The 23,724-nt window shown below is 39.0% G+C and overlaps 1 protein-coding gene across 3 annotated transcripts in view; it reads right to left on the reverse strand.

The window, feature by feature from the left end:
• The window catches only part of SUCLG2 (succinate-CoA ligase GDP-forming subunit beta), a 255,788-nt gene that overhangs the window by 128,644 nt on the left and 103,420 nt on the right, over nt 1–23,724 (reverse strand). The window lies entirely within an intron of this gene.

A 23,724-nucleotide genomic window follows, 5' to 3' on the forward strand; every position in this document is an offset into this window, starting at 1 on the left:
TCTGTTTATTGAGGACATTCAAATATTTCCTGCGAGTTTAATCTAATACTCAGCCATCCCAAGGGAGAGCAAGGCATGTGTTCCCTGGCTCTTCTGAGTGTCAGAAGATGCTAAATAAATCCAGGCTGGAAGTATTAACTTTACTGTGTAAAGACACTTCCGTGTGGCAGAGACACCAATCTGCCAACCAGAGGAGTTAACTACCTGTCAGCCATCTGAGATGTCAAAGGGAAGGCTGGTTTACGTGGGGGAAAGGTTTATTAAAGACAAGATGCAAAGGGAGTATTGAAGAACTGTATTCTTGGAAACCAACGGTTTTCTGAGCAGTTGTTCTATGTATCAGTGGGGCTGGGCAAGGGAGGAGGAAATGGATTAAAACTAAAAGTAAGCAGTATTTTTTCAATGTTGGCAGAGTAACAGAACATCCCAGAGGAAAGTGGTTGGGGAATCTTTGTTTCTCAAAACACTCAAGGAAAGAGTGAACTGTTTGCTCTTGACCTTTGAGACCAAAGTTATAAACTCAAATATCTTTATAGGACTAGTGGGAAAGCTAGATGTGTGAAGCAGCCCAGTGATAGAGAAGGCGCCCTCAGCCAACAGGAATGCTCCCCTACCCAACCAACAAAAAGAAAAAAAAAAGTCAGCCCCCAAATCAAATGCGTTTAATAACTCAAAGAGTACACATCTTCAGGCCACAGCTTGGCATTCTCTGTTTGTGATCCAGTTTTGTCTGAAACTAGAGAATTAAGTCAGACAATCTCCGATACGGCTCTAACGGTTTTCTGGTTCAGCACACCAGGTTTAGAATCACAGACCCAGGTTTTAATCAAGCCTTCATCCCTTGCCCAGCTGTGTGATACTGGACAAGTTACTTAATGTCTCTAAGACTCAGTTTACTCAATTATGAAACAATGTTGAGGGTTGTTTTAAGAATTAAATTAGAAAATATATGCAAATATCCCCAAATCCTAAAAACTAATGAAAGAGTATTGCCACAATCAGTTAGTACATTTATTACCTTTGTATATTGTGAGGAACCAAAAGGATTATTTCCATTCGGGTTGAGATGGTAAAAATTGTTGGAATCTGCAATCACTCATGTAAGGTCCATAATTGTTGGTTATTTCAACTATTACTACCATCATTGTGGTTACTCGTAGGCAAGCAGGCAAAGGTTCAAAGAAAAGGAGCCACAGGTTTTATCATGAAGGCAATGGGGCGCTACGGAAGGATGTGACACTATGAAGGCACTGGGTAAGACAGTCACTCTAGCTGATATAATCAGATTATTAAGGCTCATTGTCTTATTGGTTGGTCTTCCCTTCTATATTTGCACACACTCAGAAAACCAGGGTTTACCTTCTCTCAGAAGTATACATAGTTCCTTCTTTGCTGCCCTCTATAACCTCTGACAATAGTTTCTGCCCAGGATATGAACCATAACAACATCAGTCAAACGATGTCTTAAAATAAACTAGTTCCCATCAAACTGAGTAGAAGACAAGCTATGGTTACCGCTCATTATCAGAAACTCACCAGGAATGGAACCAAGTAAAATGAATTTATTGCATATTTAGGCTATTGCATGTAGGAGTAGTATTAAGATCAAGAACTTTGAAGAAAAACAGACTTAGTTAAAATCTCCAACTCTGCCTATCCCTTTATTTATAGAGAAGAGGAGAATGAGGTTCAGAAAGGTAAAAGTAACAGGTCCATCTATAAAATAGTCAAAACAAAAATAATCTATAGTGTTAGAATGATGTAAAGAATAAATGAAAATAGTAGGTAAAGTACTCATCTCAAAGTTTGGCGCATTAAAAAAAGAGTCAAAATATGACAGCCATCATCATTATAATTATTTTCAGCAATTAAGCAAAAAAGTAGAATACAGAAAGACATTTCCAATTTCTCTTTTGAAGACATCAAGTAGAAAAAACACTTTTTGCTGTCTACTTAAGTTTTTAATTGTGATCTCTTCAAATTCTTTAAAAAGGATAGCCAGCATTCCATTGCCATTATCATTTTTCATATCCTCGTCATCCAGAAAAAGAGATGCTTTCCTCTCCAAGCTTTCCAACAGCAAAACTTGAAAGCCATGCAGACTACCTAAAGGGGCAATGTTAACTGGTGTTACACAGGTTTGATTAGCTAAGCTTTAGGCACTAACCATCAAGACACAGAAACAGCTGTAGGCTCAATGAAGTGTTGTTAGTTATTCATATCACCACTGATCATGTATTAAAGGACTCCAACTTGGTCTACAGTTGGTAGACCAAGCAACCACGTTGGAGACTGTGAAGCCACACACTGGGGCAAATAGAAAAAGGGAAAGAAAAAGATTATATCAAATCTAGGTACATCTTCTGCAGCTTACACCCCAGGCCAAAAATAAGTTCACTACAATCATCTCTTCTGCTTAGATCTCAAGTACTAAATCAGTACAGCAGGTCAGTAGCCCAAAGTAAAATAAGTGTGTCTCATCTTGAGGGAAACTCACATAAAGTAATTTAACTCATGTGGCTATTTACTCAAAGTGTTAAAAATTAAGTGGCCAAATCCTTCTGAACAGTAACTAGTTTTTTCATTCAGTATTTACCAAGTGGATTCATACTTAATGTCACTGTTTCCATTTTATTTAAAGATCTGATTTCTCCAAAAACTTGTACAAATTTGTTTGTTTTTTTAATGTTACCTCTCTGTTCCCAAACAGAATTACAAAAGAATATCCCATACAGGAAATTCCATATTTGCATGAATACACAAGATGATTTAACTGTATTTTAGGATATAAAGCTAAAAAGAGACAGGGGGGGAAGACTCTCCTCCAATAGATTTTGTACAGAAATGGATTGCATCTATACATTGATAACCATATTACTGGTATAACCCAGGTCTGTATAACTCCAAATTCCCTGCTCTTAACTGATACTTTTACATGCAGTAGCCTAAATATGCAATACATTCACTTTATTCTGTTCCTTTACTGGTGAGTTTCTGATAATAAGCAGTGCTCATGGCTAGGCTTCTATTGGGTTTGATGGAAACCAGTTTACTATAATTTATATATATTTTAGGAGAAAAAAGCACTATAGAGACATATTTGATAAACTTAATAGATATGTAACACTTTCAAATACCATTATCACTTAAGAGAACAAAATTTATAGCCATTAAGAAAGCCTAAAAAAACCCCTCTGAGCCATGGTCTTATTTCACTCTATTAGCTGCATTAAAATAATGCTTTCTCACTGTTTTCCTCTCATTCTCCACCACAACAAGTGTTATTATAATTACAATAATACAGTTTTATACCAATTTTTATAGTTCCCCAACAGTCCCATGCTGGATAATAAACATTCTTGGAAGCGTTATTAAATCTTAAAGAATAAATAGATTCATTAAGGAAAGCATAACCTAAATAGAATAAATAAGAAATGTTTTTAATTAGGTAGGCTTTGTAAAACTACTTCACTTTACTTTTCAGAGATGGAATTCTGAAAATACATTTATGCAAAATAATGTTCACAAGACATACTTTAGAACCAGAACACAAATGGGCCATCACAAATGTCTGAAAATGTTAGTCAAGAATATCAATAAGAGTAAGTTATTTTCAACTATCCTTTTTAAATAGTTTGGTGATCAAACAAAGATTTGTATTACTGAACTGGTTTTTATTCAGTATTGCGCTCTTCCAAAGTGTAATACTTTCTAAACACAAAATGTATTACTCCATATACCAGTCCTGTAGCAAGGTGACTACTGCCATGATCATCTATTTTGAGTCAATAACACTGTAGTTTGGGGGGGAACTACGATTTCTATGATTCACTGACAAGCAAAATTGGAATATTCAGTTTTCACCACAACGGCATTGTGTAATTTTTAACATAGTGATCACCTTTCATGAGGTTTGATAGAATCCTTAATAGAGAAAGTTAAAATGTATTTCAGATTTACCAATTACTGTAAGACAAGGAGAAAGGGGAGGGGGAGGCAAGAACAGAGTTGAAAGATACTATGAAAATATGAATATTAATAAAGAACATACAATTTATAGGGTGATAATAGAGACCCAAGTGGCAATTTCCCAAAGGAAATGAGCTAACATCCCTGTTTTCATTATGACCCCAGAACCCAAACTTAAGAGTGGAGAATTACCTATCTTAATCATTACTGTAATATCTCCTACAGAATGACCCTTATTTCCTCAAATTGTGAGTAGGTTGCTCGCTGTGAAATAAGACTGTTTCTGAGACTGAAACAACTATTTCAACTTTCAACAAGTCTCACATGCGCTCACAAACACTGGGAAAGAGAATTTCAAACACATGAGACATCAGAATAAGCCATTTCACCACTGGTCACATCCCTAGACTAAAACAGAAAAGGAGATACTTGGCTCTCCATCAGACTGCTACCCATCAAAGACTTAAATTACACATACCTGGAACAGTGATTTACAAATATAAGTAAAAGATGGAAATAAGACGATCTCTAGGACAGGGGTTTTGTAATACAAACAGGAAGTTATCCAGGGAGACATTATTTCACATTAAAAAATTCTTTACTGATAAGGCTTTTATGTAAGTTTTAAACCTTAATTTCTTAACGAATATGTTAGCCAATTAATCCCACATTATCTAAAATAATTCCTTCATTTGGATACTGTGGGGGCATGATAATGCCCATTTGAACATTTTATTAATTATAAAGAAGATAATAATATTATCTTAACACAAAACACAATTTTATTTTCGAGGGAATCATTTTGAGCTCTTATAAAAACCCCTAAATTAAAGTTTGATAAATCATTCTTTTTTCAAATTGCCTTACTCTTAAAAATATTGTATATTTAATCCTACATTATAGGCCTTATTAAAATCTATAATGATAAATTAGCCTACTCTTCTGATTTTGTCACTGGTGTTATTAATTGCTTTCATAACCTTTAATACACACTTTGTTGGTGATAAAAATTTTAAAGCTAGATAAAAATTACCTCCAGAAAGGCTCGATTTAGTTGTAATATCTTACTCTTTCTGTAGTTTAATACTTATAAACCGATCTTATATTTTGCCTATTAGATTAAAAGATATATTTCCATAACAAAGGTTAAGGATAGAACCTCCTGACATTGATGCCAAAAATAATGTGATCGTATTCAAGCACCTGTAGCTAATCAAAAAATGTCTAATGGGCTTCCCCGGTGGTGCAGTGGTTAAGAATCTGCCTGCCAATGCAGGGGACATGGGTTCGAGTCCTGGTCTGGGACGATCCCACATGCTGCAGAGCAACTAAGCCCATGTGCCACAACTACTGAGCCTGCTCTCTAGAGCCCGTGAGCCACAACTCCTAAAGCCCCAGCACCTAGAGCCCATGCTCTGCAACAAGAGAAGCCACCGCCATGAGAAGCCCACGCACCGCAACGAAGAGTAGCCCCCGCTCACCGCAACTAGAGAAAGCCCACACACAGCAACGAAGACCCACCGCAGCCAAAAATAAATAAATAAAATAAATAAATTTATTTTAAAAAAATGTCTAATACTATAAGACTGCAACCACAGGGCATTAAACAAATCTTCTGCAAATGAAGTCACTTGAAAAAAAGAATTTTTCAGAACAAGTTTCTTCAAAAGAAGAAATTTCCAGAAATCTCTACTCTGTTTTATGTATAGTAGGGATTAATGATACATATTACTAATAATAACATCTGTAACATTTGTAACTTCAACATATCCTGGAAACAGTCACAGATGATGAAAAGCATTTATGAACATCAATAGCATTTCTACAGTATTTTGTGGTACATTGGAAGGAAAAGAATGATAAAGGAAAACTAGCTATTAAAAAATCATTTTTTTTCCCTGATTTTTAAGGCAAAGATGTGTTCAGTCAGGGCTCAATGAAGGAAGCAGAACCACTGTGAGTTATGGATAAGGGATTTATTACAGGAATTAAAGCTGAATTTGTAGGAGATGCTGAGAAAGGAAAGGTGTGAAAGTGGAGGCTGGACGATCAGGAGTCACCAACCAGCCAATCAGAGGAGTCACCCACTAGCATGTGCAGGAGCTGTGGAGAAGGGTATGGGACTTGTTGCCAAGCATCTCATGATAGGTTTGTGTCCATGCTGATCAGCAAGGTCAGCAGTTGGGAAAACAGCTAGACATGGAGCACAAAGGAACAAAGACAAGTTGGACCCTCTTGCCAGCACGTCTACATCTACCCATCACTGCATCACAGAGTAATGGCTGCATTTCAAGTTCTGTGCAAATTCCAAATCTGGGCAACTCTAACCTGATATATACAAGGAAGGGGATTCTTAGAAACGGAGTTCCACCTTAACCAAGCTGACACAGTATAAATTACCACAGATGATAATAAAGGAATGAGAAGGCAAAGCCCGTAACTGTTGCAGGTTCAGAATTAATATTGTTTTACATTTTTCTGAGCGGCTTGAGAACCTATCCTGGGCCAGGGTATATCCCTCCTTCAGTAGCAGACAATTGGAAGCTACGTGATCATACAGAAATATAAGGTGATCTCTTGTTGATCTGAACCAGTGATGAAAAAGAGGGGAGAAAAAGGTGGCAATGCCCAGAACTGATATGCGAAGATAAACTCACAACAGTTTTATTTTCAGAGACAACTGGAAAGACTGTGAAATTTAAAATGTATGCACCATATATATGGCTGGGCTGCACTCATATTTAAAGATGTTTCTTTCACTTTCACAGCAATATTACTAGTATTCTGAGATCTTCCACCTTCATGTTTAGAAATCTTGTCTATTCCCTGTTTTCTCTTACTTAAGTCAATTCCTCTATCTAGCCCTCCACTTGCTGAGAGATGCTCTCATACGCTACTGTCTGGAATCAGCCTCACTGCCTGTTTGCTGTCCTCCTTCTGCCACCCTGGTCTACTGGCCACACCTCCACCAGTTTCCTCTAGTCAAGAAAGATCCTCCAAATTCTCACAAGTGGGTCCTTTCTGGGGACCTTCTCAAGCAGAGTGGCTGAGCCCCTAGTGAGGCAGCTTTTTCCTTTTCGGCACAGTCTCTATCCCAGAGGACACAGTCTCCAGGGGAGACTTGGGATCAATGAAACCTGACGCTTCTGTGCCCTCAGAGCTATAGCTCCTGCTGCCCAGCCTTCCCCTTTCCTCACTCATAGAGATTTAGCAGGAACCCCTCAACTTTCTAACCAGCTCCACTCTTTAGAGACTCTTTCTCCTAACAGGCCCTGATTTCCCAATTGCAGAGTGCATTCAAAATCCTTCTCAGCCTCCTGAGTCCAATGCAAATCAAGGAATAGTACTGGGCATCTGTTCCATGCTCCTGAAAAATTCATGACAGTTAAGAAACCTGGAATGTTCTAAGACAATTAGGAGGTCCATCTGTCCAATGCGCACAGAACACCCTTTGGTAGAGCAATCCCACTTCTGTGAAAATCAGCTACAGAAACAAGGATTTTCACTGCAATGTAATTATAAGAGGGAAACACTGAAAACAACCAAAATGTCCATCAGCATTTGGACATTCGGGATTGGAAAAACAAATTTTACATATCCACATGATGAAATGATACAATACTATATATCTATCAACCATGATTAAGTATATCTTTATGTATAAACGTGGGGAAATGTCCATAGACACTATACGCTTTAAACTGAGTGAATGATTAATATTTAAAAATAAAGTCACATTTGTGAATCATTATATAGTCATAATGAAATCTAAATGAACAGTAACCAAATTATCAACTGAGATTGTCTTAAGGAGGTAAGGAGGGGCATTATGGGTAGAACATTACCTTTTTTCAGTACTGATTCAAATTTTTCGCAATTATCATGTGCTGTCATAAAAAAATAAAAATGAGACTTTAAAAATGTGCGATAAATATGGGCAGTTATTTATAGTGGTTTGTGTTGAATATTTAAATGTTCCTTTCTGTATCAGTCTTTATAGTCTTAATCTGTGGGCTCAGGGATGCCTATACTTGAGGAGGCCTCAGAAGGCATCTTTAAGAAATACGGCTCATCATCTTACAACATGACTTCCTAAAGTGTCATGCAAGAAAACTGACAGCAGCAGAAAAACGTTTTGCCCTTTTAAAATATCTCTTGAGCACCTGCAGGAATTCAAAGATTTAAAAAAGTCATAGTCACTGCCTTTCAGAAACTTAAAATCTACTGAAGGAAAGAGATACAAACAAAGAATTACTGAAAAATATGAATGCTTTCACAAGTGGCAAGAACAAAGTATAGTGAGAAGGGGAAACGGTGTCAAGTTAAGCAGGGCAGGAGAAAGAATAGAAGAGCCGGGAAGAGAAGAAGAGCTGTGAGTTTTCTAGGTAGATAAAGCTGGGGAGTGAAGACACCAAGGGGTAAACAGCTAAGAAAGGCTACTTCGCTTTTCTATTTATACTTCTTTGGCTGTCTTAGTTACCTATTTAAATTAGAAACCACTATAGCATCACTTCAAATAAACCAGTAAAGCATGCCAAGGATTCAGCACTCAAATTTGTTATTTCAGATCTTCAGAAAACCTCTACTTCAATAAAAGTTTATTTATCTATATTCAGGAACAGCGTATAAATGAAAAAACACATTTATGGTCTTTGTTAAATTTAGTTATTTTGCCCTAAGTGCTTTTAAGATCTCCAATAATTTTATCACGGTGGTCTTTAAAAAGCCCCCAATCAGGTACACTCTGACACAGGGCTGTGAAAGCTCCCAAGGGGTCAGTGAGATTCAAACTAAGCAGTTGTTTAATAATAGCAAGAGTTACGTATATGTCCACCCCCTCCTAACCTGCAAATAAACACATATTCCAGACTTAAAATGTGCAACCATTCTAAATGCCAGAAATATAGAATTCCAAACACTGGCTTGGTGATGTTGCTATAAAAAGGAAACCAGGAGGTTTTTATTTTCCATTTTAAAGTGCTAAAGTGGTGGATGACACTCTGGAGTTAAGTAGAAGCCAGGAATGACCCACCCCAAGGGAGATGAGAAAGATCTCAGAACCACTTTCCCATGATATACACATCTACTGTGGTCCAGCATAAACTGTTATGTAGCTTTCAAATTGCATTGAGTTTTAAATTGCAATGTCTTGCTCTTTTATTGCCTGTCCTGATCCATTCATTGTGTCTGAAATCTAAGTCTATTGCTTGAATGTTAAACACAGGGAGGACTTTAGGTTGCATCCTAGAGGATGAAATCATGCAATTTCAGTGAACTAAGAAGAGTTTATATTTGGCTGACTTTCGAGGGTCGCGAAGGCCTGAGAAATAGTTACTTTTTCCTTTTCCTGCTATGCCAGCTTTCTTTGGTTTTCATCCTTCCATTCTTCCCCTCTCCTTCCTTCTTCCTTCCCACCCTTCCTTCCTCCTTTTCTCTTACCCTTCCTTGTATTATTTCCAATTTATTTAAGTGCAAGTTCAACTATATCTAAGATAACTAACTTCAGTTTCAACAGTTCAGTTTCAACAGCCTGAAAGATCAGCACTAACTTCAAATTTCACCTCCCATCACACGCTCCTCAAAACCACTCCCAAGTAAGGACTAATACACTTAAATCCCTCAGAATTGGAGCACTCATCATCAACCTGATCCATACCTGACTTCAGAAGCCACAAAGCCTGGACCTACTTCCTTGGACTGTCTTCAAAACAACCTTTCTGATTATCTTTGAAGCATTCAAACTAAGATGGTCTCTTCTGGGACTTCCTGCATCATTTTTTTTTTTTTTTAAATGCCTGGTTTGAGCAAGAATTCATACTGGAATAAGCCAACCCAAGTGTTATAAATAAGAAATTAAAGAATTAACAAGCTGATGTGCACCCTCTAGGATGCACATCATGGGGAAAAATTAATAAAAATTTTTTGAGTTGAGTTTGGAATTATTACACCCAAAAACACAGTAGAATACTCAAGAGCTGGCATCCACACCTGGGAAAAGTAAGTGAAAATTCTGGCAGGTTTTAAGTAGCTAGTACTAGTGTGTCAGAGAAATAAAATCCTGTTTCACGCTTGACCAAGCAAGTAGTCCTATATGAGGATACCCTCTGAAATCCCAATCACTAGGAGACGTTTACTCTCAAGATTCACATTTCATTATGGCAGCTGGAAAGCTACCAGATAAGCCTATTCTTCCTACCCACTGACCGACCTCTCCTTTCAAAATGTGGCCAACATTTGTTCTCTATCCCACACTCTCCCTCACCATCACAGTTTTTTTACTCTGTTTTTCACCTTAGTTTCCAGGAAAATGATATCAGACATCTGGAAATAAATAGCACATCCACAGAACTACCTAAAATATTCCCTTCATCTCCCACTGCTAGTGCCCTTAAATCCAGCTGCAGCTTTTTTCAGGTCCCTGACCCTTTCTCTTTACCTCCCATCAAGAGTTTGGAACAGGCTGTCATAATGCATAAACATGATTCCACTGTGGGGAAGGAAGGAGATCTTGCTACCCTAGATGAATTTCCCAGGACACTTGTCCGTAAAGCTAAAACATGATAACCTCAAAACAGGATGGCTTAGCCGTATACAAAGGGAGCGATTTTTATGATGAATTAAATCAACACTGACTCGGGAATACTACAAAGTCTCACAAAGCAGACGCCACCTCTCCTCTGAAGGGCCTTCTAGTTCAAAGGAGATGCCACACCGAAGAGGAGCCACAGAGCTGGGGAGGGCCCTGTCACACTTGATGAAGCCACACTCAGTTTAGCCAATCATGCCCCTCACACCTTCTCTAGTGTTTGTTGCTACTGAAGGGCACACACAGCATGATGCAGAATGAGATGGCCTCATTTCCCTGGAAATGACCAAGCAGGAGTGCCAGGTACATAGTGGGCCCTCAGCATATGGTCATTCATTTATAATCATCACTTCTTTTGCATTGTGAAATCATAATCACAGTATTTATTAGGTGTTTACTGTGGAATAAGATTTGTGCTAAGTGTATTCATTACCCACATTTAACAAGTAACTCCACTGAGGTTGAGTTATCTGGAGTAACACAGCTAGCAAGAAGTAGAGTCAGAATGTTTCAGCAAGAAAAATAATTCTAGAGACTGTGCTTTAACCCTTTCACATAGAGCCTCATTATTGCGTTTTTTTCCCCCAACATTTTGTTATTAAAATTTCCAATCACATAAAAAAAAGTTGAACGACAAGTAAACATCTACACACTCACCGCTCGGATTCTATAACTGCTAACATTTAACTACATTTGCTTTATCCCAAATCTCTCCATCCATCACAGCCCATCTTATTTTTTCATGCATTTCAAAGTAAGTTGCAGACATCAGTGCAGTTACCCTTAGACTCTTCAGCACTCATAACAGTAACTAAAGTTAATACTTGTTTACAGTTCCTTTTTGGCGAGAGATACAATTTACATACAGTGAAATGCCCAAATCTGAAATGTACCATTCAGTAGGTTTTGACAAATGTATATACCTGTATGACTCAAATCCCAACCAAGAAATACACTGTTGTTTGTGAGAGCATATTACTAGAGTGCCCTTAGGACAAAATATCTAAATAGAGCAGCACTGACAATGGGGATCTTAAGTCTCTTACTGAATTTTCACTGAAACTAAACATAACAAAATATTAAATTCTTACACCTCAGCACAAAGATCAATCCCTGGCCTATAGACAGGCCACCAACAGATACGTGACTATTCAAGGCAGCGTAGAAAGCAATCAGTTCTCCCCCACCCACCCCACGACCTCTAAATCAGAATCCTGCTCGAAACATTCCTAGTCAGAGTCAGTGACATGCAAAGTACTGATTTCAAAAGGGATTTTTTTTTTTTTCTTTACCACAAGCATATATAACTTTTTGAAAACAACTAATTATTTTAAAACATGAACTTTTCCAGCCCTGATACTTTGGAAGTTCAGGGGAACTATCAATAATAGCTGCACCAAAGGTGTTTCCTTGCACCATGTCTGTCCTGGTATTTTGGTGTGGCTATTCCATTTTGAAAAGGGAAGTGAATTTTCCTGGGGATTCTTGCAACCTCCAGAAAAGCCAGGATGATGCTTCCAGCCTTGATCTGATGCTTAAGTGATAGAGTGATGAACATGACGATCTTTAAACCAAAGCTTTTCTAGGCTGTCAATGTCCCTGTCACTGCCTGAAATTAACATATTGGGATTGGAGACTTTCCATAAGCCTCCAGGGTTTTTGAAAGAAAACCACTAGAAAGTATTTAGAAGACAAAAGCCAAGACATATCTGCGCTATAACCTAGAGTACATTAACTCTTTTGCAAACTTTGGAAAATACAGATACAAATGCTTTAAAAAAACGTCTGGAATGATAGAAAGTCTACATCAACAGTTATCTACAGGGGGTGAAGTTTCAAATTATTATTTTTTTAAATTTAAATTTATTTATTTATTTATGGCTGTGTTGGGTCTTCGTTTCTGTGCGAGGGCTTTCTCTAGTTGTGACAAGCGGGGGCCACTCTTCATCGCGGTGCGCGGGCCTCTCACTATGGCGGCCTCTCTTGTTGCGGAGCACAGGCTCCAGACGCGCAGGCTCAGCAGTTGTGGCTCACGGGCCCAGTTGCTCCGCAGCATGTGGGATCCTCCCAGACCAGGGCTTGAACCCGTGTCCCCTGCATTGGCAGGCAGATTCTCAACCACTGCGCCACCAGGGAAGCCCTTTACTTCCTTCTTTAAAGCTTTGATATTACCTGCACTTTTTACAATGACTGCTTGTCATTTATAATCAGAGAAAAACTATTTTCAGATTTAAATAAAATATATGTTTATGTGACCTAGTAAGAACAATAACAATATTATTGCTAAGTGGGGGGGAGGGGGAAAAAGCTTTCTGTAATCGAAAATATATATCATTTAATATATGTACATGTATGCATACATGCATATATAATATGTATACTGAGGATTAATCTGGAATAAAATATACCAAAGTATTAACTGATTATTTGGAGTGAGGGAGGAGATTACTGGTAATTTTTTCTTCTTTTTGACTGCAACTATGGTACAAAGAACATGTATTATTTCTGTGAATTTTTTAAGCAAGTTTATCACACATTAGATTACACTGGTGCCTGAGATGCGCACAGAACGCTGCCATTCAGCTTCACTGGGCTTTACCACCCCTTCCTCACTTCATGGGCGGTGTGACTCAGAATGGAGGACAGAGGCAAAACACGGCCACTTCTCAATTCAGCAACTCATCTTCCAGTTCGAAGCCAGCCATGGTGTTCCTTGGGCCTAGGGACTCACACACCTGTGCTTTCCAGAATTAGTTGCATCTGATCCATGCAAGAAACATGAAGATTCGTCCCTATGAGATTCAGAACAAGTCACTGGGGCTCAAGTCACCAGTTTCCTTAAGGGGGACATACAGGGGTCAAGTGCCCTCTTGAGGTGCCCTTCAGCCCTTCAGATGTATGTGCGGAATTATTAAAGCATCTCCTTTCTATGTACATAAATCTACCATCCCTCTTAAGTCCCTCCCAAAGAAGAAAACATACTGGAGATGATCAGAGTATACTGGTTAAGTTAATGAGCCACTGGTAGACAGCCGTGGATCACAACTCAGGTTTTGCTCCTCACTAGCCAGTTGAGTGACCTTGGCCAAAGAATAACAGAACCTCAATTTTCTCATCTATGAAATGAAGCTGATAAAAGTAGCACTTACCTCTGAGAACTGCTATGAGTATTAAAGGCTAGGGGTTGGCGGGGGAGGGGGGCGGCGGGGGCGGGGGGGGGTAGTATGTAAGGTATGTAAAGTTACTAAACACAATACCTGGCTTACATCCTCACTTATGTTTATGTCTTAAGTTTCAAGTAAATAGTAGATGATGATGATAAGGATGAATATGTTGTCCATTCGGCAAAAATGTTTCATAGTAAGTAATAAATGTAGTTTTACCGACTTTTATAAGTGTTTAGATACCGATGTCTTACTTTTTTCCAATCATTCAGAAATGATCAATAAAATATGCTCATGGTTGATGAGAACATACTAGTTCAAATCAAGTTTTAAAAGGTCAGATACCTTCAAGAGAAGCCCAAATCTATAGACATTTAGCATTGTCCTCCTGCCACCTCCCAGATGGACTACTGCTTTCGTAAGTAAACTGAGTATCTCTGGATCCCAGATAGGATTCCCCTGCCACAAATGCACACCATGTTTTTATTTATGTTTGGATAGTAGTTTGTTTAGTTCCAAGGCCTGCATGTTTCCTTACTTTTTTCTCGTCTCCCTTTCGATACCCTTGACTGTTGCCTGGAATGAGTGGCCCTGGCCCATCCGCCACGTTTCCTGGCAGAGAACTCATTGCTTGACTCCATCTGGAGTTGCTCAACTTCAGGCCTCATTAGCAGGCTGAGGCTTGTACCAACACAGCACATCCCTCCCCCAGCACTGATGCTGGGTCCGTTCCAGCCCTGTGGCAGCCTGCAGGGGAGGGAAAATGAGCTGGGAGGCAAGCTAGACACAGAGCTTGGCTGGCGTTTTGTACGTCAGCGTTAGGACACATGGCTCTCTGTTCTTTAGTGTCATTACTGCCATGGTTATTACTGTTACTATGGTGGTTGAGGCTGTTGTCATGTGTCTTAAAGACATCACATTTTCAGGACTATCTACCAAGAACTAGTCAAGGGACTTTATACACCTCATCTCATTTAATCTTCACATCAGCCCTCTGCATAAGATACTATTCCTAGATATCAGAACACTGAAACTCAAAGAATTAAAGTCCCTTGTCCAAGATCACACACAAGTTGTAAATTCCAGAGCACAGGCTCAGGCCAGAGCTGAAGATCTACCAGCACCATCTGAGCATGACCTCCTACTACCCTCACCAATTCATGTTTGTGGAAGTGAATGAGGTTGGGAGCGGGTAAGGTGACAGTGGTCAGAGAGAAGGCAAGCCTCCCACTTCCAAATTTGACCAGAATTCTTGACCATGGGTTCTGGGATCTGTCAACTAAAATGAAGAAAAAGTGATGACCCAATAATAGCAAGAACAAGAAAAACCTCCCATTTTGAGTCAAACGAAAGGCTATGCCCATAAGGTAGCTCACATGGATTAACAGCTTCACAGACAAACCTTTTAACTGTCTATACAACCAAATGTTTTTGTGATGTATTGTACCTGATCATCTTGTAATAAAATAAAGCCTACTCTATCAGTGTACTCCCTCAGTACTTTTTTTTATTATTATGCATGGTTTTTTTTTAAAGACAGCAGTCCAGGTTGATGGGGTGCAGATGTCAGAGAGGAATTCTCTAAAGTCAAAGGCAACACTGGCCCTTCCTTCTCTGAGGCACTTGTTACCGCAGATAGGGATGTCCACGACACAGGAATGCCAGAGTGTGGGCCTGAGTCCACTCTCTAGCACTAGGGTTCCTGGATTCAAACTCTGGTTCAACTCTTTTACTTAGTTGTATAAAATCTTAAAAGTCACTTAACCTCTCTAAACTTCAGTTTTTTCCTGTGTAAAACGGAGAGGATAATAGTAAATCTCTCATGGGTTACTGGGTAAATTCAAGTATGCAGTCCATGCGAGTACTTTGAACAATGCCTGGCAACACAGCAGGTGTTTTCTTTTAAAGAATGTGAACTACTATAGGTTTTATGACTTAACATCCTCTGATTTCACCTCCTACATTCCCTAAATAAATCCATTAGCCTTCACATCTTCCTCTAACAAATGTCATTACTGTTTGAGCCTCTGCTAGGTGACAAGCAATATAATGGGTGCTTTGCATCTATTATCTTTAATCCTTCCAATAATTCCATAGTTTAGAAATTATTGTCCCCAGTCTACAGTAGAAAACATTGAATGGAGTTCAAAAGTTTATGAGTGACTTGTTAAGGGATATGACCTCCAGCCCATGCTTTTTCTATTATAGTTTCCATCCCAACCAAGAAGGGGATGTGAATGTTATCTTGCTGCCCCGGGCAGCAGCTCATCTACTGAGAGCTGACAGTCCCCCAATCTCACCATGGCCTAGGGGGTATCGCCAGAAATCAGCTTTGGCAACCCGCCTGGCATCCAGGCCCTGCCAGGACTAACCTTGTCCACCACAGACCTTCCGTTAAGGCCACTGCAAGAGGGGAACACTCCCCTTCCCCCTCACCGTGTCACTGTGTTTGGGAAACCTAGGGTAGCTTTGCTGCAAAGAAGAGCCCACTTGTGATTTTAAATGAAATATTTGCTTTACTAAAGTGACATTTTTAAAAACCCATTTTTTTATAAGCCTTTGAGTTCAACTTGCAATTCTTATCATTCTACTAAGTTTGAAATTTTGACATTCACTTTCAAAGTGGCTTTTGATTAAGGTTCAAACAACTCAAGTTGGACACACTAAACTCCCCCTCAGCAATCAGTATCATTTACACATTTAATTATTCTTAAACATTTTAAACTGAATTTATAAATTGAACGTATCCGTTTTCTTTTCTTAAGCACTTCAACTGTCTGACCCAACAAGCAAAACTTTCTCAAGTACTAAATTGCACCAGTAATTCCCTAACAAATTAAAAGATTCAGTGAATTTTAAAACCACTGCAATACTATTTATAATCTTTGTCAAAAGTCTTATCTTTCAACATAAAAATTATGACAGTAATGTCATTTAATGTCTACTCTGTTACTGTAATATGTCAAATTCTCTTAAATATTACAAACACATCAACTAAAACAATATATACAGATAATTAATAATTGATTAGGATTAATCATATGGGTTTTAGAAATTTCATCATCTCTTTGCTAAGTTATCTACCTACCTCGGTTAAAAGTAACATAACAACTAAGGAAATGCTTTTCAAATCTTGTGTCACAGATAACATCACAACTCCAAGGAACTGAGGTCACGCTCTTATCCAGGGTGGGAGTGATTTTGCACGTACTCCTGATGGACAGGATGGAACTGTTTTTAATAGCTGCCAAGACAAATGGGGACCCCAAACAGGGTGATCTCCTGGACTATATATAACCCAGAATCACTAGGATTACACCACCAACCTAATACTGCTGAATTCCATCTGACGGCAGCAGACAGAAGTCAGCCACTTTCTGTAGGGCTTCAGCTATTACCTCACTTACTGCATGCATGGTTTTGTGTTTTAGGTTTCTGGGTTTTTTTTTTTAGCTTTTTAGGAATTTCAGTTGCCTTTTTATTGCTCGAGAACTTTAATGCTATTCCATAAGCTCCTTTATATTCTACTATAATTCCTTTAAACATCTATAAATTTTGTCACTTGATTCAAGACTAAATTCAGCACTTACTGGACCTCTATCAATTTGGTGCTGGTCTCCTCTACACAGTTCTTTACTGCCTCATGGAATTCAGAATTATTTTTGTTTCCTTCTTGCCTAACAGAGGTAGTATCAGTTAGAATTAGGTTTAGCTGTCGAGGGACCAAAAAATTTTAAATTATAATTTTGAAATTTTAAACAAGAGAGAAGTTTATTTTTCTCTCACGTAAAGTCCAGAGGAGAGTTGCTAAGAACTGGTATCATAATCCCACAACCATCACAGTCCCTCAACATATCGTTTTGACTTCATGGTCAAATTGGCTGCCATTGGCTGTAACCAAATCATAAGCCCACAGCTAGCTCTGCCAGAGACTGGGAAACACGGTCTCTGCTCCAGGCAGCCATGTACTTAGTGGAAAACTGAGTAGCACCCTGGTACCTGAGAACAAGGGGTGCTGAGGGGGAGAAGGGAAATGTCATGAAGGTATTGGCACACGTCTGCTGGAGCCCGAGTACATAGTTACCAAGGGAGGGAGAGAGGTACCTCGTAGACATGTCAGTAGCATATCTGACAGCACCCCAAAACTGAAGATCTTGGAAGGTGTCAGGGTGGTGGGCAGACAGTACAGTTCCAATTGGTCATATCCATAGGTTACAGTTAACTGAGGAAATAAGTTTATATAGAAGATAATGAGAGCCAGGTTTCTCTCTGTTGAAGAAAGTATTTCCAAACATGGAAAGGTGAGCTGCTAGAAATACCCTTGAGATTTAGGATTAGAATTGCAGGTATTGACATAAACACAATGTTTTTTGTAATGTATGCAGACAAAGAAATATATATGAGTGTGTTTGTAAGTATGTGTATGTAGAGCAGAATGAATGTGTAATTTTATATACATGTATATTCGTATATGTGTACATACATACACATATACATGTGTTTGTGTGTATGTGCGTATACATACCCAACTGTCTCTTAAGATGACCTAAAAGCAATGACATCTCAACAATAATGAGCACAACCACATGCCAAGGGGTTTTCAAATATTACCTCTGCTAAAAAGAACCAGGGTTTCTTAGAGAAGCTAATGGCTTCTCTAATTAGCCATGGCTAATACTACATCTGGAACAAGAGAAGTACAAGTTGAAATGGGAATATCTTGTGCCAGCAAGTAAGAAAGTGCTCAAAGAAATGACAAAGCCATGTCAAAAATCCTTAAGAATGGATGACAATCCACTGAATAAAACAAGAGTTCATAGGTCCTTGATGATATAAATAAATGTTGTAAGGCAGAAGGAAAAGCTCTTCTTTATAGCAGATTACCAACTCACAAATGTAGGAGAAATAATGGAAATGAGAATCACCAATTGGCAGCTATCACAGAGGTAACTGACTCAGGCAGGAGCAGTCCATGAAGGCCAAGGCTGGTGGGTGGAAGTTAGATGAGGAAAAGGATACTGGTGTAATCTCAGAACTCCTCCCCACAAAATTCTAGCCAATCACAAAAGGAAAATGTCAAATGTAAGGTAGAGAAGCCTGGCAGACATCAACTGGACTAGTGGTGTGAAAGGTCACATAGTTTCTGATGTGACCAACTATGAACAGCTGACTATCATTTTTATGGCAGTTTTTTACCAAGAATGCAGGACCTGAATCTAACCATGAGGAGGCACTGGGTGGACCCAGCCTGAGAGACATTCCGCTGAAGGAAAGGCCTGGACATTTTTAAACAAGGACTTGAAAGACAGGGAAAGACCAAGGAAATGTTCCAGAGCAGAAAAGATTGAATAGACACATGACAACCAAATGTAACATGTGTTTCTGACTTAGATCTTGGTTCAGGAAAGAAAAAGACACTATTAGGACAGCTGGTAAAGTCCAAATAGGCTTTGTGGATGGGATGGTAGTAGTACATCAACACGGTTTCCTGATTTGGAGGGTTGAATGGTGATGATGTAGGAGTGTCCTTGTTTGTGGGAAACACACACCACAATGTTTAGAGTGAAGACGTATCATGTCTGCATCTTGCTCTCAAATGTTAACAGTTGGGGAACTGGGCTGAAAGTGATATGGGAGTTGTTTGTATGGTACTTAGAATTCTCCATAAGTTTGAAATTATTTCAAAATAAAGTATTAAATTAAAAAAATCAAGGTCCGTTGTTCAGGAAGGAGAGCCCTGATACTGAGAGAGAGCCAGTGGTCCCTGCTGGTGAGGCCACACAGCATGCTGTTGTACCTGCATTATCTTTCTTGTCTTTGTTCAGCTCTACAGTTATAATCCTTGTTCCCACTGTCTTGTCCTAGTTGTTTGCTTTAACAACATCATTTCCTCTCCTCTGGTCCATCAATAAGATTCCAACACACCTTATGTCCAAACCAGTCACAGGTACCACAGGCAATACATTTTGAGGCAGATAACAAGGTGTTTTCAACATCCTATTATCTACACAGCATTTAAGAGCTTCTTGACACAATTGTGCCCTGAAGTAACATGCCAAGAAAACAGGAGAAGAAGTGTAATACCCAGGCAGTGTGGGGAGCGTGAGACTGCACAAACTGTAGAAGATAAAACAGAAGTGAGAGAGGGTTTCAGAACCACAGCCTTGGGGGACCTTTACACCAAACACAGAGACCATCCACCACTAGCACAAAGACCTACTTGAACCAGAAGTTTTCCAAAAAGTCTGATCAATGAGTCTCTCAACTAGAATTCTAGACTCTGCTCTTACCAATGTAATTTAGGTTTGCAGACCTATCACTCACGGGAAAAAGAAGAGAGACAATGAGAAATCTCCTTCCTAGTTTCAAATCTACAGATTCTGTCCTCAGTGACGTGAAGAAGGCTGGACACTTTCAGAAATACTAATATCTCAAATTGTGTTGTCATTTATAACACTTATTAATGTCAATTTATGATCATTGTGTCTGATGCCTATAATGAAGAGAATATACAGCCATTAATTCTAAATATGAACACTTTGCCCTTTTCACATTCAAATTCACAGTCTATAAACATTTATTGAATTCCTACCACTCTGAGCCTTGAACACCAAGATGACTAAAACAGCAGTGCCCTCAGTGAGTCCACAGTCTGGGGAAGGGCAGACACGTAAACTAACAAATTTAATAAAAAGCACATATGACACCAAATTGTTCACCATTTCTAGGTTTGCCCAATCAAGTACTGAACCTTAGGCTATGTTTTTATCTTAACTTCTTTTACTGTTTTAAAGTTAGGAACCAAATTAGGGAAACTGAACACACACTAGCTATGGGCTTCATCATTTAAACATATCAAGCCATGTGTGATATATCACCTAAATAAGTGGTTTCCAAGGTTCATGTCTGAGCTATATCAGAATACCTGTGGCACTTCTTAATAATTCAGAAATCCAGTACTAATGAATCAAAATCCCAGGAATCAGACTCAAGAGTTCAGTGCTTTTAAGAGTTCTTCAGTGGATTTTGATGCACGGCTAAGTTTGGAAACTTCTGACTTAACCGTCACTAATTCTGAGAGTGACCTTAGCTCACTACAACACTAGTTGGCAAAATAAAAATCAGTCCCTTGGCTGTGAAATTTATAAGACTGCTGATTAATTCATTTGAATATGATTAAACTGCTTCCCTCTACCCTGGGTTTGTGGACAGTGAGGAACCAAGATGTTTGCTGTAGTATCCATTATTAATGCCATTCCTTTCCAAAGGCTGTCCCTTTGACCTCTGTTTATCCCTCCTGGTCTCCTCTATGAGTTTATAGTTACTTGCTGTTCTGTGCAATTACATCATGCTGAGTATGAGGACACCCCACAAGCTGTTAGCTATATTAACTTAATAATAGATTTCAGAGTGTGATTTCCAATTAATTTCATTTTCCATATGCAAATGCAGCTCCGTGGGAAGCCAGAATTATAGAGTAGCCATATGGTGCCTCATAAGTAACAATTAAAACTAATTTTCTATTCTTTGACACTAAAAAAAAAAAACATACAGTTTAAATGCCACAGAGAAAATTGGAACTTCAACAGCATCTGTAGTTCTCTAGAAAGAAGATGCCCCACTTTCCACATTTATGTCCTGATACTCCAGCTTCTAGCTTGGCAGTGAGTGGCTAGGTGAGGACTGAGCTGTCGCCAGGCTTTTTGCATTTTTGCTTCTTCACTGCTTTTCCGCTGGTGGAATGGCTCAGGGCAGCTGTGAGAAAGTCCTAGGCTGTCCATTTCACATCAGTGAGCTGGGATGAAAGAACAGTTTCCTTTTGAAACAGGTGATTTCTGGTAATAGAACTTTTCTACAGACCCATTTCCAAAAGGTGACGTCTGAAACAATGCTGCCATCTGCCCAAGCCAGGGGGTAAAATACACAGTCCCACTGAAAGCAGGTGATGTTTTTTAAGCCATGAATATAATTGTTCTAGGCTATGAAGGGCTGGGGGAAGAGCCGCTCCCTCTGGAAACTAAGGCTAGTGTGTTAATTGGATGGATGGCCCTTTTATACTTAACATAGGGTATAATTTTGTCAATCCCCAAGGGTCCAATTTTGGCAGAATCATCAGCTGAGAGGTTAAAAAACAAAGCAAAACATATCAAGACTCTATTCAAGATATATAGTGTGACAAAATCCTCAATTTTATTAGTCTTTCACCATTTTCAACTTTAAACTTGTCAAGTTTTTATGTGAGAGCAACCTTGCCATAACACACCCTGCTCACAGCCATGTGTGAGGGTAATGCAGGTGAGTGCTCTGTACCCCCAAACTTCTCATCACCAACCCCAGCCCTGAGACTAAGCCAACCTCTGCCACTATGGGACAACCTCCGGTGACTTTCTAGTGTCTCTTCCCAGTAATCCCAACATCCCTGGATTGTCACACCCATCTCCCTTTTCACATCCCTGGAATAACAAACTCCTCTCCTCTTTCAAATTACTAAATAGCAAAACCTCCAAATTCCAGTCTTCCTGCCCAACCTTGAGATGCCCTACGTGGCAGAGATTACTATTAATATTATTAAATGCACAAGTTTCCCCCACCCGGCCCTATTTTTTTCCTTCCACCTTCACCTACACACACAGAGTGAATATAAAAACAGCATGACAAACATAAAATCAGCAAATTAATATTAACACAGTTGTATACTTTGTTCATCTAGGATGGGAGATTTCTGACCCTGCCAGATGCTTGGAGAATATCCAAAAAATTCTCTTTGATAGCTAACCTTTTTTTTTTCTGCAGGGAGTGACAAAACCTTCTCAGTCATTTAGTATTATATTCAGTTTGTCTTATTCCCAGAGGCTATTTGCATCGTGTTTTCATGCCTCCTACAAATGCACTGAGCAAAAGTAATAAGCACCGTGCCTCTTATTTTTTGTTGTAAGGAATTAATAACCACTAAACACATCAGTCATTCACCCCCTTCTTGTGGACACTGATGAACACCATGAAAATGAAGTCATCAGACTATACTACAAAGCTACAAAAATCAAGACAGTATGATACTGGCACAAAAACAGAAATACAGATCAATGGAACAGGATAGAAAGCCCAGAGATAAACCCACGCACATATGGTGACCTTATCTTTCATAAAGGAGGCAAGAATATACAGTTGAGAAAAGACAGCCTCTTCAGTAAGTGGTGCTGGAAAACTAGACAGGACAGCTACACGTAAAAGAATGAAATTAGAACACACCCTAACACCATACACAAAAATAAATTCAAAGTGGATTAAAGACCTAAATGTAAGGCCAGACACTATAAAACTCATAGAGGAAAACATAGGCAGAACACTCTATGACATAAATCACAGCAAGATCCTTTTTGACCCACCTCCTAGAGAAATGGAAATAAAAACAAAAATAAACAAATGGGACCTAATGAAACTTAAAAGCTTTTGCACAGCAAAGGAAACCATAAACAAGACCAAAAGACAACCCTCAGAATGGGAGAAAATATTTGCAAATGAAGCAACTGACAAAGGATCAATCTCGAAAATTTACAAGCAGCTCATGAAGCTCAATATCAAAAAAACAAACAACCCAATCCAAAAATGGGCAGAAGACCTAAACAGACATTTCTCCAAAGAAGGTATACAGAGTGCCAACAAACACATGAAAGAATGCTCAACATCATTAATCATTAGAGAAATGCAAATCAAAACTACAGTGAGATATCGTCTCACACCCGTCAGAATGGCCATCATCAAAAAACCTACAAACAATAAATGCTGGAGAGGGTGTGGAGAAAAGGGAACCCTCTTACACGGTTGGTGGGAATGTAAATTGATACAGCCACTATGGAGAACAGTATGGAGGTTCCTTAAAAAACTGAAAATAGAACTGCCATACGACCCAGCAATCCCACTACTGGGCATATACCCTGAGAAAACCGTAATTCAAAAAGAGTCATGTACCACAATGTTCACTGCAGCACTATTTACAATAGCCAG

Source organism: Balaenoptera physalus (assembly GCF_965194825.1).
Source record: "Balaenoptera physalus genome assembly, chromosome: 11".
Taxonomy (NCBI): Eukaryota; Metazoa; Chordata; class Mammalia; order Artiodactyla; family Balaenopteridae; genus Balaenoptera; species Balaenoptera physalus.